At 45.2% G+C, this 23,731-nt stretch overlaps 1 long non-coding RNA gene across 1 annotated transcript; it reads left to right on the plus strand.

Moving 5' to 3' along the window:
• The first annotated feature begins 321 nt into the window (after positions 1–321).
• LOC116600747 lies at positions 322–23,688 on the plus strand. Its single transcript, XR_004289789.1, has 4 exons — positions 322–491; positions 2,065–2,303; positions 19,881–19,956; positions 23,397–23,688. It is a non-coding gene; the product is annotated as an uncharacterized LOC116600747 (long non-coding RNA).
• Positions 23,689–23,731: the final 43 nt, after the last annotated feature.

Raw genomic sequence — 23,731 nt, forward strand, 5'->3', positions numbered from 1 at the left:
ATGGCATCGTCCTCAGGATTTTCAAAAAACCTTGCGCGGGCTCTGTAGGACCTCAGTAAGGCACTAGGTCAAGTTTTAAGCACGGTGCATGCAGGTCGCCTGAATCTCCGGACCCGCGCGTTCCCAGCAGGACTCTAGCTTTAGGACCAGAGACCGCTCCCTCCACCCAGAATATCCCCACCTTTCCCTGAAGCCTGGAGGCTGGGATGGCTCAGAAGGCCTAGAGAGACTTCCCGCCGACCCCGCGGGAGGACCCGCCGCGAAGTGCCCGGCTCTGCGGAAGGACCCTCGGCGGCCGCCGTAGCTCAGCGCGTACTCCGCGGGTCCCCCTGCGCGGCGCCTATTGCGCGGTGGCAACCGCCGGAGGCCGCCGGGAGCATCCTCAGAGCGCGAGAAGCGTGGCTTCCTCGCCTGTAAGATGGGCTCCGGGCCCACGGGGCGTGTGAGGACTGAGTGAGGCGTGCGTATGCGGTGATAAAGCACTTATCACGGTGCGCGTTCCCCTGGTGGGTGGGTCACCAGCCCGAGGAGGCGTTCTTAGCTGCGTCGTGAGAATTCAGTGAGAAAAGTAACCACAAAGAAACTGCTTCTGGTTAGGACGTGGGAAGCGGTAGCTGTTGCTCCTGAAGTACGGTGATCTACACGCTGCACCTGTGGAAGCACACGCCCGTAGCGTCTGCTGCTTGTAAGAGTGCAGGTGGGCTGGGAGAAGGCATTTGCCAGAGAGAGCCAGAGGGGAGCCGGCCCGCGGCGCCCAGGCAGGCAGCAGCACCGGCTGGGACACGACTGCCCACCCCCCTGCCCCCGACCCTGGGGCAACGTGTCTGCTCTAGGCCCTGCCTGGTGTTTGCACGTGCTGTGCCCTTCAGTTCCCACAGCCGGACTCCGAGGCCAGGAGCACAAGTACAGCTTGTCCCGACTGAGCCGAGCGGGTGCCGCACACACTCCTAGTAGTATCCCTAACAGCTAGCTGGGACTCCTAGTAGTATCCCTAACAGCTAGCTGGGACTCCTAGTAGTATCTCAGCTAGCAGGGGTTGGCGGTGCAGCCTCCAGGTGAGTGAGGCGCTGTGAGGCAGCTTCCTGCAAATAGCCAAGTCCGGGCCCGCCTGGCTCAGTCCACCCTCCGCTCCTCGGTAAGCCCGGCCTTCTCCAGTACTACAGAGAAGCAGGTTGACCTTTCTTCGTCGTTCAAGTGAAGGTGTTTCACTTGCATTGAAAGTGCATTGTACCAGCTATGTTTAGCCCTTTCTCTTTGCACCCATTGTACTGAGTGCTCTGTAATCTCACTTAATCCAGGCAGCCAACCTCACAGTGTTCTGTCCGCTTTACATGTTGCGAAGCTAAGACTCCGTTTAAGAGGCATGTTGAAGGTCATAGCAAGAGAGGAGCAGATCCAGAATGCGAATCTGGGCTGATTTGACTCTTAAACCGTATGCTCTTAACAGCTACACTACTCTAGAGATCTACCCATACTTTCTGCTTTAAACAAAATGCTTTCTGAACCTTAATTTTCAGGACCTGTAATGAAGCGTTTTTCAGAGCAGGTTTTCTAAGTTCTCCCCTCTTCCCCCCTCCCATCCAGGCTCCCTTCACTAACCTTTTATTCACTGCAAACATGTAATAAATGTGGGCTGAGTTTGTGAGCTCAGCACTGGGCTTAGCCGACTTTGCTTAGAAAATTCAGCTGCAAGCCACTTGTTGCCCAGCCAGACCCTCAGAATGAAATCCAGGCGTTCAGGGACCTTGGCTGTGCAGCAGCAGTCACATTATGATATGGCCTCCTTGGGTCCTGCCTCAGATGCTTTCCATCCACCTGTTCTAAGCAATGCACTTGCCCTTCCCCACAAATTCTTGGGACAAAACGTCCTATGCTTTCACCTTTATGTGGCTTCAGATGTTGGATTTAATTAACAAAAATTTTGCAGCAGTAATGTGGTTATGAGTCAGGGATGTGTACGTGTGTGCTCGCCTGTGTGTGAAGCCAGTCTCTCAGCACCAGCTAAAAATGTGAAGCTGCCTGTCAGTGCCGGGAATTGAGGACACCATATGCTTGCATTTCTAGGTCTTCCTAAGAGTTACATAACTGCCCCCAAAGCCAGGGGGCAGGAGCAGGGCCAGCCGTGGGAGATGTTTCCAAAGAGGAATGCTGAGGAAGGACTGACCTTGAGAAGACCGGGAGTTCGCCAGGCCATGGAATGTTCCCAGCCTCAGGGCTTAAACAAAAACTGTATTCAGAGAGCGAGTGCTCTGTTGAGAACAAGCCCTGTCTGTCTCCCTGCTTTGTCTTGGGGGTTTATCAAGGTGAGCCCTTACTCTTTGGGGCACTGGCTATTGAATTTAGAGCTGGGCACAGCTGCCAGAGCAGAGCCCTCGTAATCCTCCCGGCCATCTCTAATTAGCAGGCTTTGGGGCCCAAGCATCTTTAGGGCCAGGCAGAGGTGAGATAAGAGCTCTAGCCTCATCTAGTCACAGAATATGGCTCCAGAAAGGCATTGTTGAGAGAGGAGAGCTGTGGGAGGGGACAGCCGATCAGCAAGGGCTTATCAGAGGCTCGCTCTGGTCATCTTTGCGGGAGGGAGGTATCCGATTGGCCCCTTGCCTTGTAGAGAACTTTCCTCCCCACCCTCCCTGCCCTCTGTCGTGCTTGACTAGAGCTTATTTTTCTTTCAAGACTTCAGTTCTGAGGTCTGAGACCTCGAGCTGCATTTTTCAGACTCTGGGTCATGACTGTTAGTAGTGGCTCACACCCAGCATTAAAAAAAAGAAGAAGAAGATGAATAAAGTGGGCTATCCAAGCACGTCAGACATAATAAAGATCATGTTATTTCAGGTATATGTATAAAATTAATTCCTACTGGTGATGATAGTTAAAAAAAAAGGAAAGCCTCTGGTTAAGAAGCTATCTATGTTGATATCCTTCTTACTACAACATCAGAAACCCTTGCTCAACCTAGTTTAGGCAAGAAGGGTGTTTATTATATCACTAAAAAGGATGTTTAGAGATGGAGCAGGCCCTGGGGTTATTGATACAGGCTCTACCATGCAACCAAGGATGTCAAGCCTTCCTGCTGGGTTTTAGCCTCAGGCTGGTAGCAAGATTTGCAGAAGCGCTGTGTCTGGCTGTCCTTGTGTCTCTGCAGAGTGAGGACATCCTCCCTAGACGCCTTCTGGCTACTGTCTCTCTGTTGGTGGAGAATCAGTCACAGCTCTAGTCTTAGACCTGTCACTGGCAAGGAGGGCATGACTCCCATGAATAGAAGAGCCTGAGCAGGAGGCCTTCTGGATCTGGAACCAGGAGGGAAGGAGGCATATCTGATCAGAAAGAGGGTTCTGACCAGGTGCTAGAAGGCAGAATGGGAGAAGGTACTTTCAGTGTTTCAAACTGACAAGTGACTGAGGCCTAGAATACACGAGAAATTCCTGCAAGTTAGGAAAAAGAGAGCAACCCCAGCAGAAAAGGAGTCAAAAGATAGGCAATTTTCATATACGAATTAACCCTAAAAGCTAACAAACAAGACAAGATACCCAGTCCTCATTAATCACCAAAGAAGTATATATTTAAATGAGGTTGTACACCATTAGGTTAACAGTTAGAAAGCTGGGTAACTCCAGTTGTTGGCAACCCAAACACACTGCTGGTGGCAGTGTGGACGGATGCAGCCATCCTGGAAGGTAGTCTGGTCTTCTCGTCAAGTGATGTAAATGTGTATAGTATATGACCAGCAGTTCTGCTCCCAGGGAAATTCTGACAGAGGCCACTGGGGATGTGTGTGACGATGTTTCCTGATACCTTATCTGTGGTGGAGGGGATTTTTCCACAATTCTGCCATCCATCCCTGAGAAAGAAAAGGTCAGGTGGGCACACCAACAAGGTACTATGCATCACTTAGGGGGGATGGATTAGACATATCCATGGCAACATGGATGGATCTTAAAAATCAAGTTTGTTGTTGTTGTTGTTTAAAGAATCTGGTCATGAAATTTTTAAAGGTCATTTTTTTTTTTTTTTTTGAAGTGGGAGACATGTACTGGATTTTTCTGGGTGAAGTGACACGATGTCTGGAATTTGTGTTAAAATACTGAAAGAATAAAGTGAGAGCATGGGGAAGGGAGATCAGAGGGAACAAAACTGAGGAATGTGGGTAATTGTTCAGGCCTGGTGATGGCTACATGGAACGTTACTACATTGTCTCTACTTGTGTGTACCTTAGAGATTTTTCATGACAAAAGCTTGAAACAACACATTCAAACAAAAAGCTGCACATTAAAAGGGTACCCGTAGTGCAGAAGAACATGGTGAAAGGTGGTTCTGGCAAATGAAAGACAAAAGAAAATAGAGAAGATCTTTGGTGTTCCATCTGAGAGGCTGAGAAGACTTGCCTCCCTTGGAGCATGGGCCAGGGAATAGGGAAGGACACGCCTCCGAGATCTGCTCAGTGCCCACCTTTATTTTCTCCAGGAGCCTCCCTCTAACGCCCAAGGCTTGGTTAGGCTTCTCTTGTGGGTTTCTGCAGGACTGGGGGCTCTCCTATTCTGCCATTGACTCCGCGGCATCTTCGTGCACCCTCTTCCCCAGCAGATATGTGTAATAGGGCCTGGGAATGTGCATTGTGTTTTGCTCAGTGGTCTGTCCCCAAGATGTGGCACAGGCTCTACTGCATTGGCTGGTCTCTGTAAAATCAGTTGAATGGAAAATAATAGTCAAGGTTTGTTGGTCATGACCTCATTTTATTCTCACAACTCTGCGAGGTCGGAAATCCCACTTTCCCTATTCGATCAGCAAGGAAATGGAGGCTCTAAGAGGTTAAGAGATGTGCTCAGTGTCAACTAGCTGAAGCAGGGCAGAGCCCAGGATCCAGTCAGACCTTCTGCCCTGAGAACTAATATTCTCCATCACTGTACTATACCATCCTGGGGGAGGGATCACAGCCCCTGAGGTTGAGAGGAGAAGCTAACTTACCTGAAGCGCTTTGAGAGCCCCGGCAGGTACTCCCAAACCAGGAGCCGGAGGGTGGTGGTACAGGCTCTGGAGTTAAAGGCATGGCTGAGAGGGAAATGGTGTGATCAGGGAAATGGGAAGCAAAGGAAGAGAGCTTGCGATAATAGCTGCTAGAGGCCAGCAGGTGATTGAAGCCAAGAACACTTTTTCTAAATTGTGCAGGGCTTGAAACTGGAGGCCGAGATCCAGTGCTCCCAGATGGTGTGTCTTTCTTTCTAATAGTTTCTTAATCAGTGGTTCTCACTGGGGGGCGGGGAGGGGGATTGTTGGCCCCAGGGGTCCTTTGGCAGTGTCTGGAAAGAGAAGGGGTAATTAATGACATCTAATGGGTAGAGGCCAAGGGTGCTGCTAAACGTGCTATAATGGAAAGGACAGCCCTCCCTGCCCCCCAACAAAGAATTATCCAGCCTCAAATGTCAGCAGTGCCAAGAATGAGAAACTCGGCTTAAAACTATGGATTGCTCTTAACCTGTAAGATAGTTCTGACCATTCACCCCTTTTGCTTCTTCCCGTCCTCTCTCAGCCTCCAGAAACACTGAGTACAAGGACTTGGCAAAGACAAGGCATTGTCAGGAGAAACCTGCATGCTGGCAGGGCGTAGGGGGGTTCATGTGTTGGAGGCATCATCTCCTCTGATGGTTCACCGCAGTCCTGGCCCACTGCACCATGCCGCCTTCCCACTCTCTGATACTTAGTCCTGGTTAGTGGTTAACAACCAGCTCTGAGAAAACAAGCCCTGGTTTGATAATTTCCACACTGTACATATTCCAACCTTGGCCAATTTCAAGCTACCTGTGTGAAGTCAGCTAGCCTGCAAAGGACCTGAAAATTGAACTGTCAGATGAGCTGGAGGGAGTTAGCTCTCACACACCACGGGTTAGACCCAACTTTGGATCTCTCATATTCTCTCTTCAGTCACACAGACATGCACTGAGCCAATGGCTTATCAAAAGTTTCTCACCTTCCCAATATGGGTATTTCTCTCTCTCTCTCTCTCTCTCTCTCTCTCTCTTTTTTTTTATTTTATTGTTTATTTATTTGACGGAGAGAGACAGCAGGGGGAGTGGGAGAGGGAGAAGCAGGCTTCTTGCTGAGTAGGGAGCCTGATGCAGGACTCGATCTCAGGATCCTGGGATCATGACCTGAGCCAAAGGCAGGCGCTTCATGACTGAGCCACTCAGGCACCCCAGCTCGGGTATTTCTGATACAGCCCTCCTGTGTGGCCCTTCCATGCAGCTCAGGACCCAAGCTCTTTCTGTCCTACAGCTTACCTTCCTCTAGGGCAGTGGCTCTCAGCTAGAGATCTGGAGACACAGTTCCCTGGGGCCCTGATTCAGCAGCTGGCGGGGGCGGGGTTGGGGGGGAGTGCCGGGGAATGGGCATTTTCTTATCAGTCCGCAAGTGATGCTGCTGGATGGGGCACACCTGTTGAGAACCATGTTGGAATCACCTGGAGAGCTTTAGCAAATCCTGATGGCTGTGTTCCACGTCCTGACATCCTGATCTGATGGGTCTAGGAGGTAGCTCAGGTGTAGAGATAGATAGGAAAGTTCCTGGGTGATTTCAGTGTGCAGCCAAGGATGAGAACCCCTGTTTTAAGGGCCTTACTATGTCTTTTTTCATTCAGCAGATGGATGTAGAAAGAGAATGAGGACTTTATGGGCAAAGGCTTAGGGCCAGGCCTGGAGGTGATCTTTCTATTAGTCAGCTCATATCTCATTGCATGCCTGCATCTCACAGGGGAGGCCAGGAAATGTGGCCTTACTGGGCCCACGGGTGGAATGTGTGCATAGTCTTTGTTGAACAACTAACAAGTTGCTGCTGTACCTACCCATAACTGCTACATTGGAATGGTTATGAGTGGGCCCACAGGTGTCGGTGCCTCTATGTGAGCTGTAGTAGTTGCTGGCTTTAGGGTAAGTTGAGATGAAAAACTCCCAGTGGCAACATAGGGTGTGTTTGAGTCCCTAGAGGGAGGCAGCTTGATGTAGTGGAAAAACCAAGGCTTATGGATCTGTGCTCAAACCCTTCCTCCACCACCATCTACAAGTTACTAACCTCTCCGAGTCTGTTTCCCCTCTGTAAAGTGGGAATAATTCCTACTTCTGACTGCTTCATAGGATTAAGTGAAATGACCATTAAGCTGCAAAGACATAGTACAGGTCCCACAAATATCTGTTCCCCTTCCCTTAGAAGATACTGTTGTGTTGGCACCAGAGCTCAGGGCACGGGGGCAGATGACCTGCAAAGACTCTGGGCTTCCCTCCTGGCGCATGCGTGGAGAGCTGAGTGTGCTGTGGAAGGGCTAGCTGGCTTTCAGGGTTCTGCTCTGTTCTCCGGGAGAGGAGGAACCCACCCACAGGCGACTCTCATTGTAGCATATGTTTCTGGGACGACGTTCAGTTGGCACAAACATCCTGGGATGTCTCATTTTAGGAAGACTTTAAGACCTTGCAGCCAGTTTTAAATGGAGGAATGATTTGTATTAAAGAAAGGTTCTTGACGTTACCGAACTATTTCTTTATAAACCATAATGCTTTCCAATGCATAAATTACACCAAGGCAGCCCTGAATGTGGGAAGGGCGGGGATCCTTGATCCCTAGAGAAGCCAGGGCCAGGAAGGACAATGTTGGAACCACTGAAGAGCGGGCATAACACTGAGGTTGCAGGAGGTAAGGGACTTGCTACCCTCCAGCTCACAGCCCTGCCACCTCCTGGGAAACAGATCTGTGGCTGCATAGCTGGCCTGGGATGAGAGCCACCTGCCCTCACACTTCCCAGTTCCACAAGCTGTGGGGTTGGTCACCCAGCAGTGCCTGGGGGCAAATCCACTTGAATTCAACGGCCTATGCTTAATTTCCAAGAAACTTTGCATGATCTTATGTTTTAACACCGACTCTGACCTTCCCTGTTCTTTTTCATAAAGCCACTGCCTTTCTCTGGTCCTTGGCCCCAGCACCAGCCTTCTGCCTGCCTAGTGTTTGCTTATAAGGTACCAGCTGCGAAGTTTTAGGAGGCTGGACTCTGAGCTCAGCTGTCTGGGTCTGAGGCAGATTCCCCTACTTCTGCCACTTTTTAGCTGTGTGACTTCAGGCAAGTCACCCCACTTGTCCGAGGCTCACTTTTCTTGTTTTGTAAACACTGGCAGTTTAGGACATTGCCTGGCACAAGTCACTGTTTATGGGACTGGGGAACACCGGGTAGGCGCTCCTAGATTTTATCTTCAGGGGACACTTGGAGCACAGCTGCCGTTGAGATGTGTGGAAAGATCGGGGAGGTGGGGGCTTAGGAAGTAGGTCACCCGTTAATGAATCCTGATGAAGAGCCAGGCGCTGTGCCAAGCCCTTTCCACGAGTTACTTCGCCTTACTCTTCACAGCACCCCATTAGGGAGGAATGGCAGAGGCTCGGGGAATATAAATGCCTTGCCCAGATTGCCTACCTATTAAACTGAGGAAGCAGGCTTTTCTGACCACTGCCGAGGCCACTCCGTTCTAGGCACACGGGGTCAGGGGCAGGAGGAGCGGACATGGACCCTGTACATGAAATAAGCAAGCCTGAGCCCAGCCAGGAGGCTCTCTACCCTATAAACCTCTGAAACTGTACACAGCAGGTCGGCCTCCAGGAGGGCAGGAAACCAGAGCCCACCAGCTAGAGCCTTGCCTTCGGAAGCCACATGAGGTTGTGGACAAGTCCCTATGCCTCTTTTCCCTTCTGTTTATGTTTTTTATACAATGATTTTATTGTAATTTTTAAATTGAAGTATAATCGAAACCCATATTCATTTCAGATGTACAGTTTTTGTATATATTTCAAAATGATCACAAGAAGTCCTGTCAACCTCTGTCACCATGCATAGTTACACATTTTTTCCTGATGATAACTTTTAAGATGTATTCTCTGATCCTCTCAAATGTACAATACAGTATTATTAACTGTAGTCACCATGCTTGTATATTATATCCCTAGGGCTTATTTATTTTATAATGGGAAGCTTGTACCTTTTGAACTCCTTTAGCCATTTCGCCCACCCCTCCTCCACCCCTGCTTCAAGCAACCACCAAGATATTCTGTGTATCTGCGAGCTTGGGATTTTTATTTGATTTAGAATCAATGTAAGTGAGATCATATGGTATTTTTCTCTCTCTGATTTATCTCATGCAATAATGCCCTCAAATTCCATTTACTGAGTCTCAAATGGCAAGATCTCATTCCTTTTATGACTGAATAATATTCCAGAATATACCACATCATCTTTATTCATTCAACCGTTTGATGGACACAGGTTGCTTCCATATTTTGGCTATTAGAAATAATGCTGCAATGACATGGGGGCAGAGAACGCTTTTGGAGTTAGTGTTTTCATATCATGTAGGGAAATACCCAGAAGTGGGCCTGCTGGATCTCAGGGTAGTTCCAGCTTCTTTAGCTTTGTTCTTGTTTGTCAGGATTGCTTTGGCTATTTAGGGTCTTTTGTGGTTCCATAGAAATTTTAGGATTTTTGTTCTAATTCTGTGAGGAACGTTATTGATATTTTGATTGGGATTGTGTTGAATGTGTAGATTGCTTTGAGTAGTAGGAACATTTTAATGATATTCTTCCAATCTGTGAGCATGGAATCTCTTTCCAGTTGTTTGTGTCATTTTAAATTTCTTTCATCAGGGCTTTATAGTTTTCAGAGCACACGTCTTTTACCTCCTTGGTTAAGCTTATCCTCAGGTATTTTATTCTTTTTGGTGCAATTGTAAATGGGATTTTTGTCTTAATCTCTCTTTCTGCTACTTCATCATTAGTATGTAGAAGAAATGCAGCTGATTTCTGTATATTAATTTTACATCCTGAAACTTTACTGAATTCATTGATTCTGATAGTTTACTACAGGAGTCTTTAAGGTTTTCTATGTATAGTATTATGTCATTTTCAAACAGTGACAGTTTTACTTCTTCCTTAGCAGTTTGAAGGCCTTTCATTCCTTTTTATTGTCTGATTGCTGTGGCCAAGACTTTCAGTACCAATATAAATAAAAGTGGTAAAAATGGATACTCTTATTCCTGATCTTAGAGGAACAGCTTTCGGATTTTCTCCATTAAGGATGTTGTTAGATGTGAGTTTTTCATATATGGCCTTTATCATGTTGAGGTGTATGTTCCCTCTCAGCCCACTTTGTTGAGAGTTTTTTTTTTTTTTAATCATGAACAGATGTTGAGTTTTGTCAAATGCTTTTTTTTTTTTTTTTTGCATCTATCGAAATGATCATTTGTTTTTATCCTTCATTTTACTTATGTGGTGTATTGTATTGATTGATTTGTGGATATTGAACCATCCTTGCGTCCCCAGAATAAATCCCATTGGATCCTGGTGAATGGATCCTTTCAATGTATGTTTAAATGCAGTTTGCTAATATTTTGTTGAACAGTTTTGAATCTATGTTCATAAAGGATATTGGACTGTGTTTTTACTTCTTTGTAACGTCTTTGGTTTTGGTATCGGGTAATGCTGTCTACAGAAGGTATTTGGAAGCTTTCCATCCTCTTCTATTTTTTGGAATGGTTTGAGGAGATTAGGTATTAAATCTTCTTTAAATGTTTGGTAGAATTCATCTGTGAATCCTTCTCATCCTGACTTTTTTTTCTTGGGAGTCTTTTGATTACTGATTCAGTTTCATTGCCGGTAATTCGTCTGTTCAGATTTTCTGTTTCTTCCTGATTCAGTTTTGGGAGGTTATATATTTCTAATAATTATCCATTTCTTCTGTGTTGCCCAATTTGTTGGCATATAATCTATCATAGTAGTCTCTTCTAATCCTTGTGTTCCTATGATGTTGATTGTTCTCTTTAATTTCTGATTTTATTTATTTGAGTGCTCTTTTATTTTTTCTTGATAAGTCTGGCTAAATGTTTATCCATTTTCTTTATCTTTTCAAAGAACAACCTCTGGGGTTAATTTATGTTTTCTATTTTTTTTTAAGTCTCTATTTCATTTATTTCCACCATGATCTTGATTATTTCCTTTTTTCCTACTTTCTTTGGGCTTTGTTCTTCTTTTTCTAATTCCTTTAGTTGTATGATCAGACTGTTTATTTGAGATTTTTTCTCAGTTCTTGAGGTAGGCCTGAATCACTATAAATTTCCCTCATAGAACTGCCTTTGCTGTGTATATTTCCTGTTTGATTTCTTTGTTGACCCATTGGTTGTTTAGTGGTATGCTGTTTAGCTTCCATTTGTTTGTGTTTTTTCCAGCTTTTTCTTCTTGTAATTGATTTCTGGTTTTATATTGCTGTGCTTGGAAAAGATGCTTGATATGATTCCAGTCTTCTTAAATTTATTTTTTGTTTTGTGGCTTAATGTGTGATCTGACCTAAAGAATGTTTCTTTTGTGGTTTAACCTGTGATCTATCCTAAAGAATGTTCCATGTGTACTTAAAAAGAATATGTATGCTCCTGTTTTTGGATGATGGAGTATTCTGTATGTATCCGTGAAGTCCACCTGATCTAATGTATCATTCAAAGACACTGTTTCCTATAGACTTTGTACCTGGATGATTGATCTATTAATGTAAGTGGGGTAATAAAGTCACCTAATGTTGTACTACTGTCAGGTTCTCCCTTTATATCTGCTAATGTTTACTTTATGTGTTTAGGTGCTCCAGTATTGGGTCCATACATATTTACAGTTGCTATCTCCTTTAGTTGGATTGATCCTTTGATCATTCTGTATATATGGCAGCATAGAGGGCTCTTGGGCTTTTTTTCCCCCCATTCCATCACCCTGTGTCTTCTAATTGGAACATTTAGACCATTTACTTGTAAACTAATTAATAGGGTTTACTTACTGCCATTTTGTTAGGTGTTTTCTGGTTGTTTTGGTAGTTCTTCTCTGTTCCTTTCTTCTCTTATTCTCTTTCCTTTTGACTTTAAGGTTATGTTTGGCTGTGCTTGAATTTCTTTCTCTTTATTTTTTGGGTATCTATTATAGGTTTGTGATTGCCCTGAGATTCCTGTATAACAGCCTAAGTATATAGTAGTCTATATTAATTGTCACTTAAGTTAGAGCATATTCTAGAAGAACTTTATTTTTACTCCTTCCTCTACATTTTGTGTGCATAGTGTCCTATTTTACATCTTTCCTATTGCGTGAGTTTAAATTTTTAAATATAATTGATTTTTATTACTTTTAAAAATCTTTATACTAACCTTATAAGTGATTGCTCTGCTATCTTTACTGTATGTTTGCTTTTACTCATGAAATATTTTCCTTTCTAATGTACTTATTTTCTTTTTAAAGGTTTTTAATTTATTTCTTTGTCAGAGAGAGAGAGAGAGTGAGTGCGTGCACAGGCCAGCAGAGTGGCAGGCAGAGGCAGAGGGAGAAGCAGGCTCCCTGATGAGCAAGGAGCCCCACTCAATCCCAGGATGCTAGGATCATGACCTGAGCCGAAGGCAGCTGCTTAACCGACTGAGCCACCCAGGTGTCACTCTAATGTACTTCTAATTATGGCCTTTTCCACTTAAAAAAAGTACATTTAACATTTCTTACAAGGCCAGTTTAATGGTGATGAACTTTTTAGAGGTTTGTTTGGGATAATTCTTTGTCTCTCCTTCAATTCTGAATGATAACTTTGCCAGGTAGAGTATTCTTGTTTGTGGGATTTCCCCTCTCCCCTTTCAGTACTTCAAGTATATCATGCCATTCTCTTCTGGCTTGCAAAGTTTCTGATAGAAAATCAGCTGATAGCCTTATGGCATTTCCCTTGTATGTAACCACTTGCCTTTCTCTTGCTGCTTAAAAAAATTTTTTTTTTTTTTACATTTTAATTATTATGTGTTATGGTATGGATCTCTTTAAGTTCATCTTGCTTGGAACTCTCTGTACTTGCTGAACCTGGATATCTGTTTCCTTCTCCAGGTTAGGGAATTTTTCAACTATTATTTCTTCAAGTAAGTTTTCTGTACCTTTGTCTCTCTCTTCTTCTGGAGCTTCTATAATGTGAATGTTTGCTTGCTTGATGTTATCCAAGGGATCCCTTAAGCTATCCTCATTTTTTTAAAAATTCTTTTTTCTTTTTGGTGTTCAATTTGGTGCTTTCTGTTCCTGTTTTCCAGATAACTTACTCATTCTTCTGCATTCTATAATCTACGGTTGCTTCCTTCTAGTATATTTTTCATTTTGGTTGTTGTATTCTTCAACTCTGATTGGTTCTTTTTTATATTCTCTATCACTTTCTTGAAGTTCTGAGCTCATCCACTCTTTTCTCCAGTCTGGTGAGCATCTTTTTTTTCTTTTTTTAAAGATTTTATTCATTTATTTGACAGACAGAGATCACAAGTAGGCAGAGAGGCAGGCAGAGAGAGAGGAAGGGAAGCAGGCTCCCCGTTGAGAAGAGAGCCCGATGTGGGACTCAATCCCAGGACCCCAGGATCATGACCTGAGCTGAAGGCAGAGGCTTTAACCCACTGAGCCACCTAGGCACCCCTTTGGTGAGCATCTTTATGACTATTACTTTGAACTCTGTTAGAGTTCATTTCATTTAGTTCTTTTTCTGAGGTTTCATCTTGTTCTTTTATTTGGAGCACAGTCCTCTGTCTCCTCATTTTGGTTGACTTTCTGTGTTTGTTTCTATGAATTAGATGGAACAGCTACTTCTTTTTTTTTTTTTTTTTTGGAACAGCTACTTCTAAATTTGAGCTCCTATGTGTGGTCATTCCCTGTATGAACTGTGTGTCCATGGTGACTTTGGCTGGGTGGCTGCTTGGAGATGTGGCTGACATTGGTTGAGGGTCCTAGGGCACTCCATGTTGGAACTGCCCTGGTGGGATGGCTAGAGCTGAAGTGGGCCTGGGCCAGGGAAGTTTCAGGGCTCTTTGGGAAGAGGGTACCCTGGCAGAATAGCTGAAGCTGAAGTGAGTGCAAGCTAGAGGGCCCTGGGGCACTCCTCACAGGGGCACACTGATAGGGCAGTTGGATCTGAGGCAGGTGTGAACCAAGATTTGCTGAGGCACCCCATGCTGGGGGTGCTCTGGCAAGTCATCTGGAGCTGAAGTGGTGCAGGCCTAGAGTGTTTCAGGGTGCTTTCTGCCTGTGTCACCTTGAGGAGATAGCTGAAGGTGTAATGAGCTCTGACAGGGATATCCTCATGTGTACTACACTGGTACCACATTGGTGGGATACCTGGGGCTCCTGTGGGCTAGGGGCTGAGGCTCACTAAAGTGGCAGGCCTGGGGCGCCTGGGTGGCTCAGTTGTTAGACATCTGCCTTCAATTTAGGTCATGGTCTCAGGGTTTTGAGATTGAGCCCCAACTTGCGCTCCTTGCCCAGCGGGGAGCATGCTCCCTCTCCCTCTGCTGCTCCCCTGCTTGTGCTCTCTTGCTCTCTCTCCCTGTCAAATAAATAAAACCTTTTTTTAAAAAAAGATTTTTATTTATTTATTTGACAGAGATCACAAGTAGGCAGAGAGGCAGGCAGAGAGAGAGGAGGAAGCAGGCTCCCTGCTGAGCAGAGAGCCTGATGCGGGGCTCGATCCCAGGACCCTGGGATCATGACCTGAGCCGAAGGCAGAGGCTTATTAACCCACCGAGCTACCCAGGGGCCCCTCAAATAAATAAAATCTTTAAAAAAAAAAAATGAGCAGCAGGCCAGCTAAGGTGTTGGATTCTGCTCCTGTCCATGTTATCAAGGTAGAAGAGGATATATCCCTCTGACCCAGAGGGATTACCAGCAGCAGCCCTGTCATTTTTGGGCTGCTAGGCTAGTTTCTCTATATTCTGGTTGCACTTTTAAACCATGGCTTTTTTTGTGCCCCAGAGTAGACAGATCTGCTCATGGTCCCTCTGTGTTATCCCTCCCCCGCTATAATTCATGGTGGTAGGGCTAGAAGTTCCTTTTGTTACCATGTTTCCATCTCTCTTGTCATTCCCTATGTGGGCTTTCAGTTGTTGTGCAGAAGCTGTTCAGCCAGCCCTCAGTTCTTTTTCAGGGGGAATTGTTCTATAAGATGGTCTAGATTTGTTGTGTCTGTGGAGGAGGTGACTTCTGGACCTTATTTGTCACCATTTTGGACCAGAACCAATCTTGTTTCTTTTTCTTACCTAATTGCTCTGGCCAGGACTTCCAGTACTATGTTGAGTAAATGGTGAGCGTGGGAATCCTTGTCTTTCAGCTATTGGGTTTGTGATATATGGCCTTTATCATGCTCGGGTATGTTCTCTCTGTACCCACTTTGTCAAGAGGTTTTTTTAAAAATCATAAATGAGGGCGCCTGGGTGGCTCAGTGGATTAAGCCTCTGCCTTTGGCTCAGGTCATGATCTCAGGGTCCTGGGATTGAGTCCCGTATTGGGCTCTCTGCTATAGTGGGGACCCTGCTTCCCCCTTTCTCTTTGCCTGCCTCTCTGCCTTCTTGTGATCTGCCTCTGTAAAATAAATAAAATCTTAAAAATAGATAAATGCATAAAAATAAAATAATAACTGAATGTTGAATTTTGTCAAATGCCTTTCTGCATCTATTGAGATGGTCATATGGTTTTTATCTTTTATTTATTAATGTGGTATATCATGTTGACTGATCTGTAGGTGTTAAACCAGCTTTGTATCCATGGAATAAACCCCATTTGGTCATGGCATATGATCCTTTAATGTATTTAATGTAATACATCATAGTTAATGTACATAATGTATATTTATTTTTTTGCTAATATTTTATTGAGGATTTTTACTTCTGTATTCATCAGGAATATTGACTTGTAAATTGTTCTTGTGGCATCCCTGTCTGGTTTAGGTATCGGGGTACTGCTGGCCTCATAAAATAGATTTGGAAGTGTACTCTCGCTTTCTATTTTTTGGAAATGTTTGAGAAGGATTAGTGTTAATTCTTTAATGTTGGGTAGAGTTCATCAGTGAAGCCTTTGGGTCCTGGGCTTTGTTTTTTGGGAGGTTTTTGATTACTGATTCAATCTCCTTATTAGTAATTAGTCTGTTCAGATTTTATTTCTTTATGATTCAATCTTGGTAGTTTGTATGTTTCTAGGGAATTTATCCATTTCTCCTACATTGTCAAATTTATTGGCATATGATTGTTTATAGTAGTCTCTTATGATCTCATCTATTTCTGTGGTATCAGTTGTAATGTCCCTTCTTTCATTTCTGATTTTGAGACCTCTTTATCTCTTGTTTTTCTTGGTGAGTGTAGGTTAAGTTTTATCAATTTTGTTTATCATTTCAAAGAACCAGCTGTTGGTTTCATTGATCTTTTCTGTTGTCTTTTTAATTTCTGCTCTGATCTTTGTCATTTCCTTCCTTCTGCTAACTTTGAATTATGTCCCTCGAGGTAAAATTACATTGTTTGGGATATTTTTGTTTGTTTCTTGAGGTAGGTATTTATCGGTATGAACTTCCTTCTTGGAACTACTTATGCAACATTATAAGTTTTGGTATGTTGTATTTCCGTTCTCATTTGTCTCAAGGTAACTTTTTTTCATTTATTAAGTTTTTTATTTTAATTCCACTATAGTTGACATAAAGTGCTATATTAGTTTCAGATGTACAATATAGTGATTGAGCAATTCCATACATTACTCAGTGTTCTTTATGGTAAGTGCACAGTACTTTTTGATTTCTCCTGTTTTCTTTCTTGATGTTTTAAGTAGCATGTTGTTTATTCTCCACCTATTTGTGATTTTCCCAACCTTCATCTTTTTTTTTTCTTTTTTAAGATTTTATTTATTTATTTGACAGAGATCACAAGTAGGCAGAGAGGCAGGCAGAGAGAGAGGAGGAAGAAGGTTCCCCATGGAGCAGAGAGCCCACTGTGGGGCTTGATCTCAAGACCCTGGGATCATGACCTGAGCCGAAGGCAGAGGCTTTAACCCACTGAGCCACCCAGGTTCCCCCCCAAGCCTTCATCTTATACTCAATTTCTAGTTTTCTACCATTTTGGTCAGAAAAGATACTTGATGTGATTTCAGTCTTTCATTTTTTTTAAGACTTGTTTTTTGGCCTAACATATGATCTTTTCTGGAGAATGTTCCATGTGCACTTGAGAAGAATATGTATTCTGCTGCTTTGAGATCGTATATTCTCTAGATCAGATGAATTTTAACAGATACATAATATGCCATATGAGACTGATGTTTCCTTATTGATTTTCTGTCTGGATGATCTGTCCATTGATGAAAGTACAATATTGAATTTCCCTACTGTTACTATATTACTGTCTGTGTCTCTCTTTAGGTCTGTTAATATTTCCTTTATATATTTAGGTGCTCCTACACTGGATGCATAAATATTTACAACTGTTAAGTCATCTTGTTGGATTGACCCCTTACCATTATATAATGCCCTTCTTTGTCTCTTACTACAGTCTTTGTTTCAAAGTCAGCTGTGAGTATAGCTATACCAGCTTTCTTTGGGTTTCCATTTGCATGGAATATCAAATATCTTTTCCATCCTTTCACTTCGGTCTGTGTGTGTCCTGTTTAAAGTGAGTCTCTTATAAGCAGCAATAGATCGGTCTTTTTTTTTTTTTTTTTTTAATTGTTTCAGCCACTCTGTCTTCAATTGGAGAAGCTAGTCCATTTACATTTAAAGTAATTATAGAAAGGTATATACTTACTGCCATTTTGTTCATTGTTTTCTGGCTGTTTTGTTTTTGCTATTTTCATTTGTGATCTGATGAGTCTGTTTAGTGGTATGCTTAGATTTCTTTGTCAATGGTGGCTCTTCTGCAAGTTTTTGCTTTGTGGCTACCGTGAAGTTTACACATAACAACTGGTATTTATAACAGTTTAAGTTGATAACAACTTAAGTTTGAGAACGCATACTAAGGCTCTATAGTTTTACTCCCCTCCCCACCCCCACGTTTTAGGTTTTTAATGTCACATTTTAGGTTTTTAATGTCACATTCTATGTCTGTTTGTCTTATGTATCTGTTAAACATCGTAGTCTTTTAACCTCCATACTAGCTTTAAATTGATCCACCATCTTTACAGTAGATTATTCTAAATTGTACTATATAATTACCTTTACCAATGAGATTTATATTCTTATATTTTTGGTATTTTCTTATATTTTCTATCTCTTGTGACGTTCTCACTGTGTTCATTCATTCTTTTCCTGAGTTTGGCGAGGCTGTTTCTTGACCATTACTTTGAACTCTTTATTGAATAAATCATTTATTTCTGTTTCATTAAGTACTTTCTCAAGGCTTTATCTTGTTTTGTTTGATAAATGAAACACATTAGATAAAACAACCCTGTCTTCCCATCTTTAAGGAGTGGCCTCATGGAAGAAATGAACCTTAGAGTTCAACCCTGCCCGAGCCTTGGATTATCTCAGACCTTTGTGACTGTCTAAGCATTATTTTTGGTGGCTCCCAGTAATTGAGGGTGAGCCAAGGTCTGCCAGTATCCAAAGGGGAGGAGTTCAGTCAGCACCTAGGTTCAGGCTGATTGGAAGCTAGACCCTTAGGCAGCAGCTTTTAAAGAATGCAGATACATATGGTTCTGTGGAACTGCAAGCATAAGTCCTTCTGGGCACCAGGAGGGCACCAGGGCACCAGGTCCAGGCAATCTTGAGGTGTCCTCTGGGTAGTAGTCCCAGACATTAGTGTGCCAGACAAATGTATGAGTTCCTCTCTGGGAGATACTGACAGTTTGGAGCAAGGCAGGGGGACCGTGCTTAGATGATGTGTCCACTGGCCTCTATCCCCACAGTGCATCTTAGTAGACCCCTAGATATGTACCAAACTGGAGGTCTGCCCCTCAGGCTGAAGCTCCTGAACGAGCAAATGGTTCTGTCACAGAGAGACCTGGTGTGTCTTTCGGTTTGCTGTCTGTGCAGTGCCCTGGTGGTGACAGCCAGAAAGGAACCATCCCCCGAATTGTTAAGAGTCCCATGGGATGCAGGAACACATGCCCTGCGGGTCACCAAGTGCTCAGTGATTGAGGGGCTTCCCCTGGGTGACAGCCATAAAAGCTGGCGCACCAGACACATGGACAAGCTCCTTTCCAGGAGGTACTGGCACTCTGGAGTGTGGTGGGGGTGGAGGGAAGTGAGAAGTCAGCACTAGCTGCTGAGGGCTCTGGAAAGGATGACACTAGGGTGTTAACTGTGGCTTAATTAGAAGCTGGCCCCTCAGGCTGATGATTTAAGATCAGCAAACAAGCCTCTTTCCCTGAAAGCCTGGGTGCCTCTGAATCGGCTGTTCCATGCTGGTCCTGGGGCAACTAAGTCTGGGCACAGGCTTTTTTTTTTTTTAAAGATTTTATTTATTTATTTGACAGAGAGAGAGAGATCACAGTAGGAGAGAGGAAGGGAAGAGATCACGGAGAGAGAGGAAGGGAAGCAGGCCCCCTGCTGAGCAGGGAGCCCGATGCGGGACTCAATCCCAGGACCCTGAGATCATGACCTGAGCCGAAGGCAGCGGCTTAACCCACTGAGCCACCCAGGCACCCCTGGGCACAGGCTTTTGAAGAGCAGTTTTACAAGTTTGCTCTATAGCCCTAAGGGTCTCATGAACAGAAACCCATTATTTTCAGTGTTCAGTGTTTTGGGGGCTTGTGTCTTAGAAGCTGGAGTTGCCCAGTGTAGAGCACAAAACATTTGCTTCTCAGGAAAAGCTCTGGGTTTTGAGTATCTGCCTTTGTTGGTGCTCCTGCCAGGGGTGGGGTTAATGGCCAGATTGTGTTTCAGCCTCCCATAGCTGCATCAGTGTGGGGTTTTCTTGTTCGCCTGATATGTGTAGGCCTCACTTTAGCTTTTAGGGTTGTTTTTCCAGAGGAAACTGTTCAAATGCAGCTGTAGATTTCATGTGCCTGTGGAGGGAGGTGAGCTCAGGATCTTCCTGTGACGCCATCTTGAACTGAAACCTGCTTTTCTCCTTAAATAGGGAGTACTGGCCACCGTGCTAAATGCCAGCTTCTTTTAAAGGCACTGAGCCGAGCGTGCAGGATGAAACAGAAAAGGTAGGTGCCTGGACCTCACAGAACTTACAGGTTAGCAGGGGAAAGTGGATATGAAATTAATAATTACCCAATAGAACAGCACTGTGAGTTCTGTGAAGGAATAGAGTACTAATCAATTATCTAATAAGAGATAGTGACCTAGTTGGGGCGAGGGCTGGGGAGTTTTGGAGATCATTTGAGGCCCAGGACAGGGATTCACATGCTCTGGGACGCAGGCATGTCCAAGGACCTGTGTCCTTGGTGTCTCTTTGTCTGTAGATCTCTTTGCCTTCTACCATCACTGGCCATGGTCTCCCACCGCTTCTTGACATCTTGACTCTATGCATGTTCTCTTCTGAATCTTCTTAATTTCCAATTTTAAAGTTTTAGGAGAGGCAGAGGCCCTAACTCATAGATTGCTGGTAGACCTGGGCATGGATTTCTCTTGGGTGAAGTGTCAGCCCTGATTTAAGAAACTGAGATTCAAGGTCAGGGTGAAATATTAAAAATATGGGGGTGGGGTGAAGTCTGGTAATGAACATTCATTCACTCAACAAGTACTGAATGTGCCAGATGTTGGGGAGGGTATGGCCTGGACTGTACAATTATGAACTTGTAGTATACCAAGGAACACACTAATACATAGGCATAAGTGCCAGGTGTGCAAAAAACAAGGGCCCAGTGAGCCTTCCTGAAGAAAGAATTGGGCCTGAATGGCATCCAGAAAGTTGAGTTGATTAGCCAGCAGAATGCAGGGTGGGCCAACATGGGGATGGGAGTTGCTAAGGGGACTTGCAGGATGCTGGGGGCAGTGTTGTATAGCCGAGGGACTTCCCGGGAGCCTGAATGGGGGAGCAGAGATGTGCATATGTGCTAGAGTCGAGGGTGAAGACATGGACGGCCAGAGAGGCAGCCAAGTGGAGCTTGGAAGGTGGGACAGAGCCATGGTTCTCAGATTCTGGCATGCATCAGAGTCACCTGGAAGGCTTATTGAAACAGATTGCTGCATCCCACTTCCAGTTTCAGAGTCAGTCTGTAGGAGAAGATGCATTTCCACAAAGTTCCTGGGTGATACTTGTCCAGAGACAACATGCAGAGAAGCACTGGGTTAGAGGAAGGCCAAGAGTGAGGGGACTGGCTAGGAGTGAAGGGAGGCACCTGGAGAGAAAGGGTTTATTGGGATTTATTTAAAGGATTTATTTAAAGGATTTATTGGCAGCCTCTGTGCTCATCTTTTTACATATTATCACAGTCCTGAGATGTCATCCTTATTCTAGAGTAAAGGAAGCACAAAGGCAAAAATCTGTGCCCATGGCCAGTTAGTCAGTGACTGTGTCTAGATTAAGACACAAAGCCTGTTCCCAGCCACACTGGAATGGACAAGTGGTGACTGACAGCGTGGTGGCAGGGGCCACAAGGGAGACAGAAACTTCATGGGACTTCCAGCTTTCTGTTTGGGCAACAGGATGGTAGACATAATTGCCTAGAGCAGGTTCAATTTGGGAGACCTCAAACTCGGGCTTGCCTTTGGGGTTAGGACTGGCATGTTATGCTTTCTGAATAAGTTCAGATGTCCGATAGACAAGTGGATGCAAGAGTCTGGGGACTTGGGAGAAAGGACCAGACTGAGGGGCTGGAAAGCATCATGTGGGTGACATCGTGTTGGGAAGCCCCAGGAATATGAGGTAGGCAGAGGGAAAGTATGGGGCCCTCCCTGAGGAAATGAACAGCCAAGGAGCAGGCGAAAAGGGGGCTGAAAGCTAAGGGCTAGGCAGTGATGTTGATGGTAGTTTCGGGAAGTGTGTGATGGAAGCAGTGCTGCTGTAGAGGTCAGGCAAGGACTGGGATGTGCTGCTGGATGTAATAAGGAGGTCAGTGGTGACCTCAAGCAGGCCACTTTCAGGGGACAGGTTAATGGGAGGCAGGAGGTGGCGGAGGGATGATTAGGAGGTGAGCAAGTCACGGGAAGAGGCCAGTCAGGATGGTTCTATTGCGGATTTATAGGTCTGAACAGGAGTTGGGGTCAGTATTCAGGAGCAGTTTCTGTCACTGTTCTGGAGCCTTCCTTAGGGACTATTAACAGGGCTTAAGGGAGAAACCAAGTGCAACATAGAAATTGACAACACAGAAAAGACAACACGTCTTGCTTTTAGAAAGCTTAGAAAGATCTGGCTCCTTAGGAGGGCTGATTTGGGTCCTAGTTTTACCTATCCCTTAGCTGCTTCCTCCAAAGCAAACTTTGGGCTACAAAACTTTTTATTCAGAGGATTGTCCGAAGGTAGAAATATTCTGGTGGGAAGGGGACAGGAGGTTCAGAGCCTCCCCTTGTCCTGCTCTGTTCCACCCTCCCTCCGGGTGTCTCAAAGCCTAGGGCCGCTTAGAGCAGTGAGAAGCCCCAGCCTGGAGGCCACCTGGGGTCACCCCCAGCCTTGACTATGTCAGGTCACTGACCATCATCATAGTAGTGTGTGTGTTCCCTGCTCAGTTCTCGGGGATGCCAGAAAGCAGACACGTGGTGATTAGGGGCGGGGATAGCAAACCTGCCAGGGCTGTATGGGTTTAAGCACATGGCAGGGGTCTCCTGCCGCCATCATGGCAGTGAAGCCCAGCATGTCCTCCAGCAGCTATTTACTACCTGTCTCACGGTCCAGTAATCCTGACAACTCTCTCTGTAGCTTCCTCCTGGTTTCCTTATGTCGGGCTGAGCAGATGGCTCTCTTTAAAGATGGCTGGCTTACAGGTGCAGAGCTCATCCCAGGGGAAGGGGCCCCGAGAAAGGAAGAGCTGCTGGGTTAAGGGCAGACCACCCAGCCCTCCCAGTCCCTCCGACTGGAGGGGGTAGGGACAGTTGACAGCCAGTATGTGGGAATGGTCTATCTCCCTTCCCCACCCAACTGCGCAGCTTAGAAGTGAATCGCAGGCAAGAGGCATGAGCAATGGATTAAATTTTGGAGGAGAAAAAATACTTGAACAACTTCTCTGATCACGTGCAGAGCATGATCAATCTGGGTCCAGTGGTTAAGGACTCTGGACTATTACCTGCTTGAAGCAAGGACAGCCTCGGAGCAGGGCTAGTGAATAGCACTCGGGCTGGAGTACGGAGCCAGGAGACCGAGGAGGGCGTTTTTCTGCTCCCTCTTTGAAAGCAGGCCTTCTCAGACTTGACCCCGAAGTAAACAGATCTCTTACCTTTTTTCCTTAAGTGCCTTCTGGCACATAAGAGCTTTCTGAAATGGAGCCGTTTGCTGCCACACTGGGAACATGCTATGTGAAAAAGGAAGCACGTGTAGAGACACACATGCCGCTGAGACAGTGTGTACGGGGGCTTCTGCCGCTCAGACCCACCGGGCCTCACAATGCTTGAGGCGTTGTGGCGGGGACCCGAGAGATGGCAGGTGGGCTGAGGGCTGGGACCAGGCTGGCAGGAGTGTTATTACACCAAGTGACTTCATCTTTCACAGGGCATGTTTTTCCACCAAGAAGCAGAGGATCGGCTGCAGCTGGAGTTACACCACCCCCAGCCCCCCCCACCCCTGTCCTAACGTGGCCCCTACAGGAGAGAACAGGTTGGGTAAAGCCATTTCCTCACAATGAGAGGGAGCCTGGGCAAAAAGTTTCCCCTGAACAGTGGTTCTGCACGGTGACTGGGACTCCAAATTGCCTAGAGAGCTGAGGAAGCTGCTGGGACCGGGCTGTGTGCTCGGAGAGTGGCACTCAGATGCCCAGGTCCCAAAAGGGAGGAGGGCACGAGACAGATTCCGTTATAATAGCCATCTTTATTTGTAAAAATCCAGAT

Source organism: Mustela erminea, chromosome 10 (genome assembly GCF_009829155.1).
Source record: "Mustela erminea isolate mMusErm1 chromosome 10, mMusErm1.Pri, whole genome shotgun sequence".
NCBI lineage: Eukaryota > Metazoa > Chordata > Mammalia > Carnivora > Mustelidae > Mustela > Mustela erminea.